At 36.4% G+C, this 19,142-nt stretch overlaps 1 long non-coding RNA gene across 1 annotated transcript; it reads left to right on the forward strand.

Moving 5' to 3' along the window:
* Positions 1–616: 616 nt before the first annotated feature.
* Positions 617–3,812, forward strand: LOC121380189. Its single transcript, XR_005958891.1, has 3 exons — positions 617–2,010; positions 2,153–2,292; positions 3,428–3,812. It is a non-coding gene; the product is annotated as an uncharacterized LOC121380189 (long non-coding RNA).
* Positions 3,813–19,142: the final 15,330 nt, after the last annotated feature.

Below are 19,142 nucleotides of genomic sequence, written 5' to 3' on the forward strand. Positions count from 1 at the left end.
TGGTTTAAACTGGATACTGCATACTGTCCCCCACAGTACCTTGAAGTCATGCAACATTTGTATAAAATGCACAGAAATGGGTGTGATTCGGTCCCTTAGCCCACGTGTGTTTGTTTACATTGATATAACGTAAAAATGAGGTGGACAACAGGGGTCGTCCTTTTGAGTGTCCATTGGCCCCAGGCAGGTAAGGTTTCTTGTGAAATGCCAATGGCCTGGTGAAATTAAAGGGAAATTCCTGAGTTTGCTGCAATGTATGATATTTCCGACTAATAAAATATGTCTACGATTAAACTTAAATATTAAATGTATTTTCTTGTTCAGAATATCAGTGTCTGTATATTCAATGTGTTTCTGGTCGTCTTAATATTTGTAAGAAGCCCAAACTTGATTTTGTCTTCAAATAATTTCGTACTTATGACAAAAACTGTTTTTAGGAAATAAAATAAAATTTAACCTAGTACAAATATTAGGACTATCAGAAACACGTTTAATATACAGCCACTAATATTTTATGTACAAAAATGTATTTAATATGTAATTACAATCGTTAAAAAGTCTCTGCTAGTCGATAACATCTTAAAAATAGCAGCTAACTCGGGAATGTCCCTTTAATAAAAGTGCTATATGAGAAAACATAGTGTAATTAATTGTGGTCTGAGGCCTGATATAGTGGGATGTTTGACACAGGGTGACACACTTTAATACTTAATTGTCAGGTAACTATAACGGTTACAGGACTGAAAATGTACAGGCTAATTGTCAAGATAGGTAGAAATCTGAAACTAATCAGTTTGAATGATGATTTTATTTATTTTTTAAATTATATTAAATTAAATTATATTTATATTTCAAAATTTGTAATTTCACAAATTTTGGCATGATTTTTGCCTTCATTGTACCCCTATCAGGTCATAGGTCATTCTTTTCAATCAGAATGTATTCTTACACCTTGTGGCAGCCTCACTTTGAAGGTTAAGATTAAATAAGTCAATATGGAGGATTTATTTAATGATGTTTGATACAGGGTGACACACTTTGATACCTAATTGTGATCCTGCACCTAATCATGAATGTATAATATGGAATGGGCCCCCAGACCAAATGGATATGGTGCTATTAAATTCAAATCACCAATCACAGGCCAGTATCATACAGTAAATGCTCACAGATTAAGTTTCATGGTCTTTAATAAGGAGATGGACATAGATGGCAGAGACATCAGTCACCTGTGCCATAACCGTCTTTGTATGTTTAAAGATCAATTATCTGCTGAGCCACATGCAATAAACAGCTCATGAATACAGTGTGTGAACAGGAATGTCTGTCAGGGACATGGGCAATACACACACACACACACACACACACACACACACACACACACACACACCGCGCCTCTTGCATCTCAGAATGCAAAACTTATAATAATGTAAAACAATAACAAAGGTTAATTTAAATTAAAATAATTATGTCATAAAATCACATATAAATATCACATCATACATTTATTCAACATCATACATTTATTCACATGACTGTTTTGGAATGTATAAATTCACTCTTCAATGCCTAGGGTTTATGTCCACAGCAGAAATGCTATCAAGCAAACTGATAGTTCCTACATTATATGTATAACTTGAAACTGTCACAAAAACTATTTTGAATAACCGTGGTCACAGGAGTTATCTGCTCTTTGACTGTCAATATCTAATAATCCTTTCTTATAGTCAGCTTGCTGATCTCTGTGTAAATGTTTATATTGTAAGTGATCTCTAATTTTACTTCCATGCTAGACTAAGTGCCTTTTAACCACCTGTGGATTCTTTTGGTATCGTTTTTCATAGTCCGACTCTTTGTCCATCTGATGTAACGAATGCGCCACCCGAGCTGACAGTTCGATGCCACAGTACTTGCATTTTTCTATCGTCGATGTTCCCGGGGCATTGTTCAGCCTATGGGTGGTGGATGCAGCTCTTCCAGTCATCGTTCGTGAACAGTTCACAATTTTAGGTAAAGAAACACTGAGAGAACGATTCGCAGCCTCACATTTCTGTGTATCTGTATACAGTTTCATTTGCTCTACAGCTGAAATACTAAGTTTAATCTTCAGAAGTTCCAGTACTAACACTTTGTCATGTTCATTCATATTCAGCTCTGTGATTCGGTGTGTACCCAGGAACATGAATCGGTGCCACCAGTTGTTCGTTACTCCTCCACTGCAGACGACTGAGTACCGTGAACACTTTGAACAATCACCACCGTAGCATGAAAGTGTTGATTGCAGAACCTTTGGTAAGTTTCGTTTCAGTGTACTGATATCACCAGCATGTAGTTTCATTAGTTCGTTAAGAATTAAACTGCACCTTGCTTTCATATCCTGGCTGAATACTTTCTCTGCTTCACGCTTTTTTTTCACAGGTGGGCACACTAAACATGTCGGGACTAAAGTTAGCTTTGTAACACTTACAAAACTGACTCTGACCTAAGTGGGTTGGATCGGCTAGCCGCTGCACTTTCCACATTGGATCTAGAAGGTTCAAAGCACTATCAACTCCAGCAGATGATCTGGAATCTCCATCTGTAGTGACGTATCTTATGAGAATACCTTGTAGAGCCAAGTCTGTTCCGATATCTTTTCCTATCTCGTATTCTGACAGCGGGACAAATGGCGGCAAGTTTGCTGTGCAGTCAGGATGACCACCGGGACACGTCACATGAATACCTTTGTTTCTTAACCAGGCTCCGGTCCAACAAAGTTTATTCTGGAAGCAGGCACTTATGATGAATTTTCTTTCAGTCATTGTTTCAACTGCAAGTCCTATAGCTTGTGATGCATTCTGGCCCGGTTTCTTCCGACTTGTTATTGTCGTGGAGTTGTATCTCCTATCCATGGCAATGTTAATTTCATCGCGTTCATTTCCACGTTTTATGTTAATGTCTTTCAGTAACTCAACCTTTTCTGCCATATCTTTTTCATTTAGATCTGTTACAGCTTTTGATACCTTGTATGATGTTGTCTGCATGCTGCTGCGACACGGTGGTGGAATGTCCATGTTTGCCAATAGATAGGAGTATCTTGGAGACCGATAGCAAGACCCACATTAGTTTTTGCTGCATTTGGGCCAGGTATATTTGTCTTCACCTCACTGTACAGTTTTCTTTCAGGAGCAGTGAAGTTACATTTCACTCAGTGTAATGTGACTTTCCAACAAAGACCCCACCTAACCTCTTTTAATATCTGCATTTCAGGCTCGTCGCACCCAGGGGAAGCTGTTGAGTGGTATCTGAAAGCTGCATTCCATGCATCTACCATTATGTCAATGTCCATTATATCTGAAAGCTGCATTCCATGCATCTACCATTCTGTCATTGTCCATTATTCTCATGCCTTCTTTGTCTTTGCACTGTTGTTCTTCTTTCATTTCAGATGCAGTACATTTACTCTTAATGGGACGTAGCAGGCAGACTGGCTGTGAGGCACCTTCGCAATCTGGAGTGAAGATGGTGGCTAAAGTGGAACTCGACTTCGTGACCAAGGCAAACTCCTCTATATTCATCCGGACTACAGGTCGCAACTTCTTAGTCTCCGATGATTCTGGACTTGCATGTTCATGTGGCAGAGTTTTACCCTTATTCCAAGGTGTATGCCCCTTCTTGAACTGTGTCTTTCGTCTTGTATTGCCTTCCATGGATGTGACTTGTAGTGTATAAAACAGTGAAATACTTATTGTGGTATACATGTCCACACTTATATATGCCAGGCCATGTGTGATGTCACCTTCAGTTTCGATACATTAAAACATTTCAATGCAGTGGCTTTTTTGTTCACTGTATATTCTGAACTGCATCTTTGCAGGCTGGTACCATTTTCTCTGCATTCAGGTGTGACCTGTTACGGTGTACAGACACCTTGCTAATTACCCTCACCAGAATGACACTCGAGTAATACTAATTTGTAATTGGCATATGTTGACTGTGTGCAGTATCCAAAATTTAACAGTTTTAAAGTTTAATTTAATTTTTTTAAATGGACTTTGTGGAGGGGTTTTTTTTTGAAAATGTATCAATTTAAATTAAATTGAACAAAAAAAAAATCATATTCCTGCCAACTGCTATATTTAAATGGCAGAGAACACAAGAAGGAGCAAATCTCTTTTTGTTGTTCAGAAAAATGTCTGTAACTTTTAAAGTTATTGCAGAATTACCATTCCACTATTTGCGGCACCTGCAGTCCCCTATTTCACCGGCTCCAACAGCCGTATTTGGTATTGAATATTCTTTTTATTGACTGTATGCAACTTGACATATGTATTTAAATGTCATATGTCAGTTTGAGTGTCATGGTGAAAACAATTTTGGTCTGATAGGCATCAGACTAGAGTTATCCACCCATTTGGTTGCCCAAAATACGGAAACGAATGCGAGAAAAACTAGTTTTCTTGTTATGTGATTAATGGCTGGGTAACTGCTTTGTATGCTGAATTGTTACACTGGGTTTGACAGGGAAGAGAATGCAGTTAGTGAATATGTGCACTTGGTTTACACTGGATACTGCATACTGTCCCCCACAGTACCTTGAAGTCATGTAACATTTGTATAAAATGCACAGGAATGGGTGTGATTCAGTCCCTTAGCCCACGTGTGTTTGTTTACATTGATATAACGTAAAAATGAGGTGGACAACAGGGGTCGTCCTTTTGAGTGTTCATTGGCCTCAGGCAGGTAAGGTTTGTTGTGAAATACCAATGGCCTGGTGAAATTAATAAAAGTGCTACAGCCACTGGGGATATATGAGAAAACATAGTGTAATTAATTGTCGTCTGAGGCCCGATACTGACATAGCTATACTGACAGAAAGCGTGGATCACGGCCTAGTCGAATAATCCCATACGGAAAAGAAAATTACTGCGACTTCACCATTCATCTCATTATAATCATATGTGTATGTTTTTCCTAACAAACAAAAATAAATAAATAAATAAAAAATAATAATAATTACCCCCCCCCCCCCCCCCTAAAAAAAAAACATATTTATTTACTAAGGAAATATAATTTTTGAAAGTTTTATACTGGACTACGAATAATGTGTGGCTAAATATAGCATGGTCACCATGTTTACCTCTTGTCAGTTGTCTGCAAAGAATTATAGGGAAAACAATGACGTCACTAGTTAATGCGTGTGACACACTCTAGATTTCCCCACACCTAACATACATTTGTTTTCTACTAGTAAATGGAATTATTTGGTTGTAATGTTTTATAGGCATATAGCTGAAGGTATAACCTTAATGTTTCAACTTTTGCAACTTTGACATGGCACTTTTAAAAATGTTGTTATTGTTCATATTACAGTATGCTAAACGGGTTTTCAAATTATATTTATCAGAAAACAAAACTGAAGATCATAAAATGTGTCGTCTGCAAAGCTGGAACTGAAAAACAAATCGATCTATGTAAGTCTTAATAAGTTATAGAACTGGTAAAGCAGAAGAGCAGAATCGAAACAACTTCAAACGACCTACTTACCCACCTGCGGTGTACAACTGTGTACGTCAAATCTGTATGTGTAAATCGCTGGCACAAGCTGCTGTATATTATGTAATCAGTTTTGTATGTAATGTTTATATATGTTCTATGGATCTCTGATCTGAAATAAAAATCTATTATTATTATTATTATTATTATATTCTTACATTAAATGTGGCGGGACGAAGCCCACAGCACTGGCGATTCATCCAGGATCGATCCCCGTCAGTGGGAATGAATGAATGTTTAACGACACCCCAGCACGAAAAATACATCGGCTATTGGGTGTCAAACTATGGTAATGCAAACAAATAAAGTGATGATCAACCTCAATATAAGAATTCAAGATTGAAATGAAAACAGTGTAAAGAACTGTGCAAAAATACAAATATCACAGATAGATACGGACTTTTACTCATAATTTCAATTTTGTGCTGTATTGGCCATTCTCAAAGAGAATGTTACACCCCTGCACCACGGTGAGGTTACAGCACGCGCGGGGACCCGGTCCATTGCTACTAATGGAAAACTTTAGCAGGTTTTCTCTGACTATGTGTCAGAATTACCAAATATTTAAATCCAATATCTGATAATAAATAAATAAATGTGCTCTAGTGGTGTTGTTAAACCAAACAAAATTTTTTTAGGGAGATGTAAGCGCGAAATTAAATAAAAAACAAATGGACTTTTCAAAGCAATGTGTATGAAGTTTAGTATATACAGTCTAATTAATACTTTTGTTATTGTAGCACACCCGTATTTCTGTAATGACGTAATAGTTTTCTCACATATTTCTGCTGAGCCGAACACACTTAAAATTCCATCTACAATTTATTGTCGCCAAGTCTGAAATTATGGTATTAACGGAATCTTATCATAATCGACTGTAAACCTCTTCTCTGTTTGATGTCACCAAACCCGGCATGTGTGTGACCTGGAGGTCAAGCGAGTAAGCGGTACACCATGACAGATATAAACACTTTCTTAACCATTTAGGGCGGAACGTAGCTGAGTGGTAAAGCGCTCGCGGTCACTCTAGGATTGATTCCCGTCGGTAGGCTCACGGGCTATTTCTCGTTCCAACCAGCGCACCACGACTGGTATATGAAAGGCCGTTGTGCGGGATAGTGAATATAAAAGATCCCTTGTGGGTTTCCTCTCTAAGATTATATATCAAATTTAACAATTTTTGACATCCAATAGCCGATGATTAATAAAACAATGTGCTCTAGTGGTGGCGTTAAACAAAACAAACTTTACCTTTAGTGGTTTAGTGGTTAAACCATCGAATGTAAGTCTGTAGGTACTGGGCTCGCATCTCGACACCGGCTCACGCCCAAAGTAAGCTATTGTAGACCACTACGACTATAAGCGTACAAGACAGGGGACAGGGCAAAATGTATACCTCTTTACCATGTATTTCCCTCATTCTACCTGCAAAATTAGTTGTAATCCATGTAAATAAATGTTATCCAAATTCGGTCATTTTTGTTAAATTCAGTCAGAAACAAAATGGGAGCCCCTACGCCTATGACTACGATAACTTTTCTCTCATTAACAACACTAGCTATTGATCTTTAACCCAGATAGATCAAAGGCGTACCCAGGACAACGTGCTTTAATCTTAACTGGACATAAACATGAAGACCTCAAAGCTATTGAAAACACTTATGACCGAATTACAAAGCCTGTTTTTTCTCTCTCTCTCTCTCTCTCTCTCTCTCTCTCTCTCTCTCTCTCTCTCTCTCTCTCTCGTTATCTATCTATATATCTATAAATATAAATATATAAACACACACACACACACACACACACACACACACACACACACACACACACACACAGAGTTCTCCTTTCAACGCAAGCATAATTTCGTAACACTTGAAATCCTGTATTTATTTAATGTTTTTGTATATTATTAATACCTTTACTCAATAATACTCAATCATATTTGATTTTTTCCACACGAACTGCTATCTTAAATACCATTAGTCCTATATAAAACGGATAACTTAGATACTTGTAACATTTATACGTTATAATGATTTACCACTAGACAGACATACAGACTGACAGACGTACTGCGTCCTGCTTCCCACGGTTCTGACACAATATATCAAATAATAATTTGTGAAACAATTCGCACGTGTGACACATACGAACACAATCTAACTATAACACGTCTGCGGAGCTTTATACTAATGTGCTTATCGTATTTTAATTAGTCTGTACAATTAATATTCTTAACGATCCAATATTAGCTTTGCAGATTTATTGTTGAAATTTTAATCTTTCTTTCTAACTGCTCGTCAATTCTAGTTCAGAATGTAAAGCTTTATTTGCATATTATTTACATATATATATATATATATTATATATATATATATATATATATAATATATATATATATATATATATATATATATATATATATATATATATATATATATATATATATATATATTGAGAGAGGAAGAGAGAGAGAGAGAAAGATTATTACCAGTGTGTTTCTGTATCGTCAATATCATATATATAATACAGCGAGAATAAAACATTTTTATTCCTAGTGTTTTTCGAAACCTAATATATATGATATTGACGATACCGAAATAATACACTCTGGTAATAACCTCTCCCTCCCTCCCTCCCTCCCTCTCTCCCTCCCTCTCTCCCTCCCTCTGTCTCTCTCTGTCTCTCTCTCTCTGTCGGTCTTTCTCTCTCTGTCTTTCTATATATCTATATCTATAAACAAACTTTAAAACAAATTATAAAACAATGCAAAACAATTTTTATTCCTAAAAATATATATTGACAATACCAAAAAAAAAACCACTGGTAGTATAATAATATATATATATATATATATATATATATATATATATATATATATATATATATATATATATATATATATATGTCTATATATATAGACACACACACACACACACACACACACACACACACACACACGTATATAATATGCGTGTGTGTTATTTCCAGAGTGCGTAAAGTTGCCTTGACATTTTTACTGGCCTCGATGGCGCAGTGGTTAAGCCATCGGACTACTGGCTGGTAGGTACTTGGTTCGCATTCCGGTACCGGCTCCAACCCAGAGTGAGTTCTTAAGCGCTCAATGGGTCACTACACCCTCTTCGCTCTTACTAACCACTAACCAACTAACAACTAACCCTCTGTCCTGGACAGACAGCCCAGATAGCTGAGGTGTGTGTCCAGGACAGCGTGCGTGTAACTTAATTGGATATAAACACGAAAATAATGTTCTTGTTTGACGACTGTTGATGCATGTCGATTTTGGCGTGTTTGCTTACATGTCAATAACCGTTGCGCCGCGATATGATTAATTTACATTTAATTTGCAAAGTTATCAAATAATGAAAGTACGTATGCTAATATGAAAACTATTGCATAACTTTATTATATTGAAAATATATGTATATATTTCAATGACCGACTCTTTATTATACCGCCGTACCGGTAGTCCTGAAAAATAGTTCATTTTCTTTCAACGATGTAGCGCATGTGGCATGGCTTTGCAATGTTTTCAATATTTATAAAACAATATGAAATTGTTTACTATAAAAAATATTTTTTAATTAGTTTTAATTAGAGTTAAAGCAAATGAAAGTGATGTGTAACCGTAATGTAACAGATGTGGTTTCCAGTACCGATTCGTTTTACATGCTAGCCATCCATTAAGGTGACACTGGTACGTAGCCATTATTTATGTTTCCATTAATGTATACACAAATATTTTTCTCTGATCCTTTAAAGCAAGTGACAAAGAATACATGTCGTGTCACCGTCTTCCTCTAAATGCTTTCGAAAGCTGTGCTCTTTAACAAAACTGATATTTGATACACTGTTCTCGGTATAACGTTCCGCTCACTGAGGTAAAGAGACGCGTCTATTAGGGTGGATCTAAAACGCGGACATGGTGCCTGTCACTGACTAGGCTCGTTGATATGCTGTTTAGCAGCAGGGAAATGGGACGTTAGTCGGGCAAAGCTTTTCATACGTAAATAACTTTTACCACGGGATGGGTAGGATCCCCGCGGTACGGTCGTTAGCGGGACAAAACACGATAATCCTCTTAATCCCCTTAATCGGGTCTGTTTTGAAGTCCATTCTCCGGCAGGGTATCGTCAGGCTGCGTGGGACGGTTAACTGCTTTCGTCTCATCTACAGTGTCGCGTAAATACGTAGACCTTCAAGTTCAAGTTCTTTACTGCCTTAAGATTTACATCTTATCAGCATTAATAATAACATAAATATAAATACATCTATATACAATATGTACAAACAATGGTGGATAATAATAAATAATATAATTAATCATTCAATTACTTAATTAATCAATAAGATAATTAAGTAACATCGAATTAAAATATTTATATGATCAATACATACTTATAAATAACAATAATTATATTTCACTATTCATTAAATTACTATAAAATTACACTATTTTTTTATTCTATTAATTAATTAAAGAATTCCTTATTATATTTGCCGTTATTAGGTATTTCCCAAGATTGTTTAGGTCTTTATTATTTCCAGTGGTTATAAGTTGTGAAAGTTTAAAAACGCTGGGTCGCATATAGTAATAACTTTTTATATACTTTTTTCTTAGGTCGTAATATTGTGGACATTGCAATATAAAATGAAACTCATCTTCTATCTCATTACTGTTGCAAAGTGCACATACTCTTTCCTTTCTGTTAATGTTCCTGTATCTACCAGATTCGATATTTAATTTATGTGCACATAATCTCATTTTTGCTATTTCTTTTAAATATTTTCCTTCTAATGGCTTAGTAAGGTAAATTTGTAATTTAAACTCGTTTATCAAATTTCGATACAGAATGCCCTTAGGCGTGGTAATTAATTTACTAAAACAATGTTGTTTAAAACTATCGCATAATCTTTCCTTAATTACATTAAAATAATGGTCCTCAACATAGGTTAGATTCCATATATAGTTAAGACCCAACATATTAAGTTCCCTTCTAACATTCGATAACCAATTATCTTCATTCTCATACATTTCATCATATACAGCTTTTAAAATACAATTACTAGTATTACGTAGCTTTATCCAATACTTGAAGATTCGCAGTTTTCTTATTATTTGTAAAGGAAATCGACCTAATTCACTGTAAACAAATTCAGTACAAGTTCCATTCCGTACACCCAGAAGCTTCTTACAGAATTGTATATGAATCTTTTCGACGTCCTGTGCAGAATGGAAACCCCTTACTTCAGACCCATAACTAAGTATACTATTCACATAAGTATCGAACACTGATAACATGGTTTCTATATTAAAGTAATTTTTACTACATACATTGCGAATTGAAAATAGAGCTTTGCGTCCTTGTTCTGCGAGTCTTTTTTGGCAGTGACTGAATTTTCCGTTATAAAAGAATAATAGGCCAAGATATATAAATTCATTAACAACTTCTAAAGAACTACCGTTATAAGACCATTTTTCGTTTTCCCTTCCTTTGCCTCCGTTTCTAAAAACAACTATCTTTGTTTTATTAATGTTTACAGTTAAATCCCATCTTTTGGAATAATTTGAGATAGCATTAATTAGTTTCTGAAGTCCTTCTGGCGTTTCGGCTAAAAGAACCATGTCATCAGCGTACATTAATAGAAAAATATTTAACATTTGAATCTCAACATAAGGGCAATTATCAGTTAAAAGATGCATTTCACAATCGTTAACATACATAGAAAATAGAATCGGAGACAAAACCTCTCCTTGAAATAAACCGTTCTTACATATGAAAAATACACTAATAAAACACTCAATAAGACGCAGTGTGATGAGGTATCTAGCCAGGACAACGCATTTGTACCTTTTAAAGGATACAGTGTTAATCTGAACGACACAACCGTATTCCCCGATTAAAACTGTATCTACGCACAAGGCGAGTGGAAGGGATGTTTAGCCACATTTTCTTCGTCCTTAGGAAGATTGCCACTCTCCTAGAAGATACGTAACAGGATTAAGCATCCATCCTGCACTGACTGTAGGAGGACTGCCATGATAACTCGAAAACTAAGTTGAAAAACCCCACACATCCTTTGCCCACCCCCACCACCACCCCACCCCCAAAAGGAAACAAATAAATAAATAAATAAATAGATAAATATAAAATTCAACATTTTTCTACCCTTTTTGGTGGCACAGTGTATAAGCTACTGGTCTTAGGATTGGTGGACTCTGGGTTTGCATTCTGGTACCGGATTCCACCTAAGATGAATTTCAACGGGTCACTGTGGATGTGTAAGACCACTACACCGATTTCTCGCTCACTAACCAAGGCTACAACCATTAACGGCTCCCCGCTCTCTCTGGCAGATAGACCAGATACATGTGACTGAGTAAGATACACAGGACAGCGTGTTTGAACCATAAGCAAATACGTTCCCCAATAGGCCAAACACCCTGAAAGTTACACAACTCTTTACTTCTCAAATAGAGTCTATTATTGAAACAAATTGTATTTTTATAAATACTATTGACTCTCTATTTAAAGATTTGTTAAAACATATATTGTTTGACACATTGCATGTGAACTATGCTATAAAATATAATGTTATAATATATATAATATAGTCTATTGTATTATACTATTTTTGCAATTGTCATTTTGCTGTACCGCATCTGCAAAATTGTTTGTAAATCGCCATTATGTTCTGAGTGTTTTTGAGGTTTCCTCTCTGATGCTCTGAGTGTCACAATAACCCTACTGCAGTTAAAAACTGAAAATGTTCGAGATGTTAAACAAACATTATTTTCTTACAGTGTTGTCACCCTATCAGACACTACAAGTGTCTAGAAATTCCTCAGACCTATCTATCATATTCCAGTCAGCCGTGTCACCTCCACAGCTGACTGATCATAAGTTTAATTCATGAAGTATCAAATATTTCACTCTAAAACCCGAGACCCGCTGTCAATTGTCTGCAGGGCGATGACGTCTACACAACAGTATAGCCTCTGTCGCAAGCTACTAATACTATTACAAACACCAGCAGCGACCTCTGTCAGCATAAAGTGTTTTAGTTTACAATCTGCACAGAACACTAAACGTCTGTTTTCACGCCATCAACAGCCAGACATATTTACCAGATTAAACAGCAGACGATCTAAGCGTCCATATTGTCCTGCACGCAGATTTGATATTTTGTTTTGCTAGAGAATTGCGTTGGTGATTATCTGTCTAATCAGCCAGGCTTTGTTAACTGAACAGAACAGAACGGAATGTAATTCCGTGTGTAGAGCTGTCGTTCATATGTTGTTGCTCGTAGGATCGAATACTGCCGGTGGACACTATGGAGCTTAGCTGGCCCAGTCTATGCTCCACGACTTGTGCCTACCTTTTCATCACGTTTTAGATGAAGTGACGGAATTGTAAGCTGTAGTGGCAGTACTTATGACGGGTGCCATCGGTAGGGCAGGAAATGATCACATTTCGCGAATACCTGATATTATCACTGTTTTGACAGTGATTCATGAGTACATATACTCACATTAGTAATTATTCCACTAAACTAGTCTGGGAGCGGCAGTCCTCTTTGTAACGATCCATTAAAAGATCTCCTCGGGAATGGCTGCTATCATATAGACGAGACACTGGAAAGAGATTCATGTAATCAACGACTATTTTGACAAATGCCCATTGAACTCTGCACAACGGTTTCGTCGTCGTTCATGTTTGTCAAAGACAAAGTGAGAAAATGTAACAGACTAATGTATCATCTGTCACGGTTACCATCTTAATACTTTCCCCAACACAATGCCATGATGACGTTTACCTGTTGCACGACGAGGTGTAAGACCGCAACACTGGCTTCTCACTTGCTGTCCACTAACTCATGTGGGTGGTGTGCAATCACTAGAATCAAGCTAGAAAACCATACATGTATTTACTGGACAAAATGTGATGGAATCTATTTGATTTGAACTTGTGTGTATATATATTGAGAGGTTTCACTATATATATATATATATATATATATATATATATATATATATATATATATATATATATATATATATATCGTTAAAAAGTGTGTTTTTCTCTACATGACAGGCTTGTTCATATATATATATAATTACAAACTTTAGAAGACGGTGAGGGGCTAAACTGTGGCTAGCGAAATTTATGAGTGGTTAAGACATGCTTCCCCGGAAAAGTATTTTAAAAAAAGAGATAATTTGCTTGATGAAAGGGAGAGTTCGACTGCCGTAACCCACCCTCTGCAAACGTTCCTGTCTTTGTAATTACATAAAATGTCTTTGTCATTTTTTAAATGAATTTATCGATTTACAAATGTCACAAACTGCATAAAATTGCACAGCGTAGTGTACGATTTTAAACTAAACACCTACGAAAATGCCGTCATTACGTCAAATGGGACGTCATTACGTAAAGCAGATCATGGGAAGAACGTTAGAAATTGATTTATGCATTATGTTTAGTTTTAACTAAATAAGTTGTGCTGTTTGTAATTATAAGAATTGTTCGTCATTTTTTTGCGAATTTATCGATGTATAACAGTCACAAATTTAGTATAAAATCGCTTCGCTACGCTACCCGATTTTATATAATTTCAGTTGCGGATCCAGAAAATCCATTTATTGTCCGAAACGAATTGTTAACAACTACAAAAAATGACTCTCCTACCTTTAATTGCCGTTAGATTTCCTCCAAACTTTGTCCAGACACAAATCGTAAAAAACCCACTAAAAAAATACAGATTCCACACACGAGACTGCAACGATGTAGCCGATATCGCCTTTGCTGAGATTGCATAGGGAAAAATACATGCAGTTTTCTGCCGTCTGCCATGTTGCTTGTTTATGGAATACTCTTCAAGAGGGGTGAAAGCCTCCAAAGTATGTGACACAATTAATATGAAATCAATGATCTCTTGTGGTATCATTAAAATTTTAAAAAAATTAATAAATAATAATATGACGTCATCACGTCTGCTTTTATATCATAACATGTTATGACGTTGTTAGATTAAGTCCTATCCTTTCACCCCTCTTGGAGAATATTCCATAAAAAGTCAAAATGGCAGCTAGCACAAAATTACATGCTTTTTGCCCTATGCGCTCTCAGCGAAGTCGATATAGGTGACATAGTTATCATCTGGTATGTGGAAACTGTGTCATTCTAGTGGTTTTTTCAAGATTTCTGTCTGGACAACTTTGGAGGAAATCTAACGGCAATTAAAGGTAGGAGAGTAATTTTTCGTAGTTGTTAACAATTCGGTTCGGACAATAGGTGGAATGCCAATGGAACTTTGGGGGAGTTTTGGAGGGGATCGTGAAAAAAAGAAAAGAAAAATTAATATATAATAAAATTATAACTGTTGCAAAAGGTGGGGGGGGGGGGGGGGGGGCGGGCCCCTGGATTTGTGACTGTTATACACAGATAAATTCGCAAAGAATGACGAACAATTAAAAAAATTCAATATAATTACAAACTTTCCGCTTTTATACGATTTCCTCAATTCTGATTGGACGATGTCGAAGAAAAACTGAATGTTATCCTTCGATAAACCTCTGAAAATTACGTCATTAGGCCATTGGGACGTCATTACGTAAAAGAGGTCACGGAAAGGACGCAATAAGCTGATTTATGTCTATTTTAACTAAATATGGTGTGTCCAGGCGCTTATGCATACATTTTAGAAGAGGGTGAGGGGCTAAACTGTGGATAGCGAAATTTATGAGTGGTTAAGACATGCTTTCCTGGAAAGTATTGAAAAAAAGAGAGATAATTTGCTTGATCAAGTGGAGGGTTCGATTGCCGTAACCCACACTCTGCACAAGCTCCTGTCTTTGTAATTACATAAAATGTGTTTGTCATTTTTTTTAATGAGTTTATCGATTTACAAATGTCACAAACTGCATAAAATTGCGGAATGTAGTGTACGATTTTAAACTAAACACCTACGAAAATGCCGTCATTACGTCAAACGGGACGTCATTACGTAAAGCAGATCATGGGAAGAACGTTAGAAACTGATATGAATCGTGTAGTTTTAACTAAATAAGTTGTGCTGTTTGTAATTATAAGAATTATTCGTCACTTTTTTTTGCGAATTTATCGATGTATAATAGTCACAAATTTAGTGTAAAATCGCTTCGCTACACTACACGATTTTATACAATAAATTTTTTAAACTTTTATACATCGATAAATTCGCTAAAAATTACGAACAATTCATATATAAATATTAAGAGACACTGAATTTTACCAATACTCTAAATTGTTATTTTACTTATCTGTGGTATTTGTATTTTGGGACAGTTCTTTACAAGTTCTTTTATTATAAATGTTGCATTTTAATACTGTATTTTCACATTTATAAATTACAGTACTTCATACATTACCTTTGTTTAACTGTCAATATTCGATGCATTTTTGTTTTAGTGTGTCGTTAAACATTAATTAATTCATTCATTCATTGGTGTCCATTAATAACTACGTAGTGACAATAAACTTCAGAAAGACAAAAACACTTATAAATAAATGCTTGAAGAAAGACATACAGTGCGAATTGTACAACTGATATATTTCCCTAAACGTTTGGTTGATTTCATACACTGTTGGCCGTGTATTTAAATATAAAATAAATTTAGATTGGGATCAAGAAAGAAGCCTTGATGAATACCACCAAATAATATACATTCAGAATATGTGTAGGTATATACATGTATATGATAAACATCTGCCTTCATTTTGTAAATATCTTTGGTGGTGAAACATCGTCGTATAAATTTCTCATATCAAAGGAATTAAATATTTATTTATTTATTTATTTATATGTATTAGTAAGTATTTAAATGCACAACTGTCACGCAATAATAAAATAGGTATTGCCAATGTTGGTAAAGTCAACACTTTTTTTTCTAGCTTAAACCTTAACCTATATACATGCAGTCACATAGCATGACACATGTAAGTGCCCATATTTTCCCACGGTTGTTTGAAAACAAATGCATTTCTAATACCGTCATTTCACAGTCAGTGAAATCATTCCCAAAATCCAGCTAATCATTATCATGATTTAAGCGCTAACAACTGCTTCACCCTAAAACCGTCTGCCCACCGTCTGCGGCTCACTGGCGGTTTATACAGCAGTAAAGTGCAGTCTGATCCGGGCAACGTGTGACCACACAGACGACCAACACCTCGTGCATGCAGTCGTAATGACCACGGGCGTGTTGCCGTCTGCTTTCACACCCTGCACGGTCAGACGTGTTTCCCAGATTAGAAAAGCAGACGACATGATCATCAGCCATATTCGTCTGCACGCGGATCTGATTTGTTTTTGGTACAGATGAGTGAATACTGTGTAAGCGATTATCTATCCAGACTCACTGATTACCGTTTGAAATCAAAGCGGAAAAACTGTAATTGAACTGGAATCGTATTTTTGTACGAAACTAATTCCAAAAGATATTTTTAAAAAAAGTCATGATGCGATTATAAAATCACTGAATTTATAATGCTAGTGCGATATTATGTACTTTATGGAGCTTTTTTAATTGCAGCAGTATTTATTGCTTGTGCTATTTGCAATTACATGCATATAGCAATATATTTAGTTTTAAAGGGTGCATTAAAATAATTTATATAGTCAGTTATGTGTTTTAATTTGTTTGATGACTTAAATTTGTTAAAGTAATTTTGTTAAAAATACCGTATGACTTTTTCAATACTAAAATCAAACAAAGACATATTTTTTATCATTGAGAGAGAGAGAGAGAGAGAGAGAGAGAGAGAGAGAGAGAGAGAGAGAGAGAGAGAGAGAGAGAGAGAATGAGAGAGAGTCAGTCGGTTAAAATTTGTTTTAGACCTAAATCACATCTTCTTTGTAATACGTACTTTCATTATTTTTAACTAATGCGTAATGATTCTGTCTTTTTATTTTATTTTTATAAATCTCACATCTGATTATATCATGGTCGTCTTTTGCTTCCGTATGACGTGAGGCAATGTACATTTGCAATGATTTTACAACTGTCTTTTGGACTACATATATTCTACAGAGATTTTTGAAACGATTTTGTATGTATTCGTTAACAAGTATCAAGTATTACTGAATACTGTTGTTGTTTCGTTGCAGTTCATTAAACATAATAAATAAATAAATAAATAAATAACCACCTTAGAGTACCCATTTGGTTTTCTCGTTCCAACGACTGATATAATGAAGACCGTGGTATGTGCTGTCCTATTTGTGGGGAAAATGCATATAACAGACCCCATGTAACTTATGGAAAAATATATACAGGTTTTCTCTGAAGACTACGTGTTAGAATTACAAAACAAAACACCGGCCTCGGTGGCGTCGTGGCAGGCCATCGGTATACAGGCTGGTAGGTACTGGGTTCGGATCCCAGTCGAGGCATGGAATTTTTAACCCAGATACCGACTCCAAACCCTGAGTGAGTGCTCCGCAAGGCTCAATGGGTAGGTGTAAACCACTTGCACCGACCAGTGATCCATAACTGGTTCAAGAAAGGCCATGGTTTGTGCTATCCTGCCTGTGGGATGCGCAAATAAAAGATCCCGTGCTGCCTGTCGTAAAAAGAGTAGCCTATGTGGCGACAACGGGTTTCCTCTAAAAAAATCTGTGTGGTCCTTAACCATATGTCTGACGCCATATAACCGTAAATAAAATGTGTTGAGTGCGTCGTTAAATAAAACACTTCTTTCTTTTACAAAAAACAACAACAACCCCCCCCCCCCCCCCCCCCCCCCCCCCCCCCCCCCCCCCCCCGATGATTGTACTCCAGTCGTGTCGCGTCACGCACTACCGCCATTAGCACACATCACCTCGCGAATACCTGTGAATGACAGTCCATAAAACATAAAAACAAACATGATACTCTTACATTTAGATGTGGTTTTTCAATGTTGCTGTGATAAAGTTACTGCAATCACAATAATAAGTGTGACTTAACGTACTGTGGCTGTTTAATGTGTGGTGATGGCTTCTGGATGAGCTCATTACATGAGGTCCCAACATCCACTTGACGTGTCTGGACCCTGTAACCGCGACCAGCTATCAGCCGGTTCAATTGCCCTTACGCTGGTGGATCAAGTGACAGATTATGAAAATCGCATTTCACCGAAGCCTTGCACACGAATGAGTAAACCCCCGACGAAAAGCGCTCAATCACAAATTGCATCAAAAAGCATTACGCCTCTTCCACTCCGATCAAGTGTTTCTGATGCTAAATCATATTGTATTCATTAATTATCGTTACGAAGGTTTTTTTTCTTCTCAATACGACCGCCCACTGTTTTATAAATAATGAACGTTTGAGGCGCGTTTTCAAGCCCCGGTATGCTAACAATTGGCTTGAGTTTGGCACCCCGCGGGGAATCGAATTCATGCAGAATGGTTACGTTAATTCTGGACAAGTTTTCGCCCGTGGACACCGACAGCGGAATTGGCCATTGCAGCTATCTACCTGGCGAGCGTAATTGTTTAAATCGTCGGATGATTCGATGTAAGACAACTCGAAGACGCGAATGTAGCCTCTAGCACCGTCC

Source organism: Gigantopelta aegis, chromosome 8 (genome assembly GCF_016097555.1).
Source record: "Gigantopelta aegis isolate Gae_Host chromosome 8, Gae_host_genome, whole genome shotgun sequence".
In the NCBI taxonomy this organism is placed as follows: domain Eukaryota; kingdom Metazoa; phylum Mollusca; class Gastropoda; order Neomphalida; family Peltospiridae; genus Gigantopelta; species Gigantopelta aegis.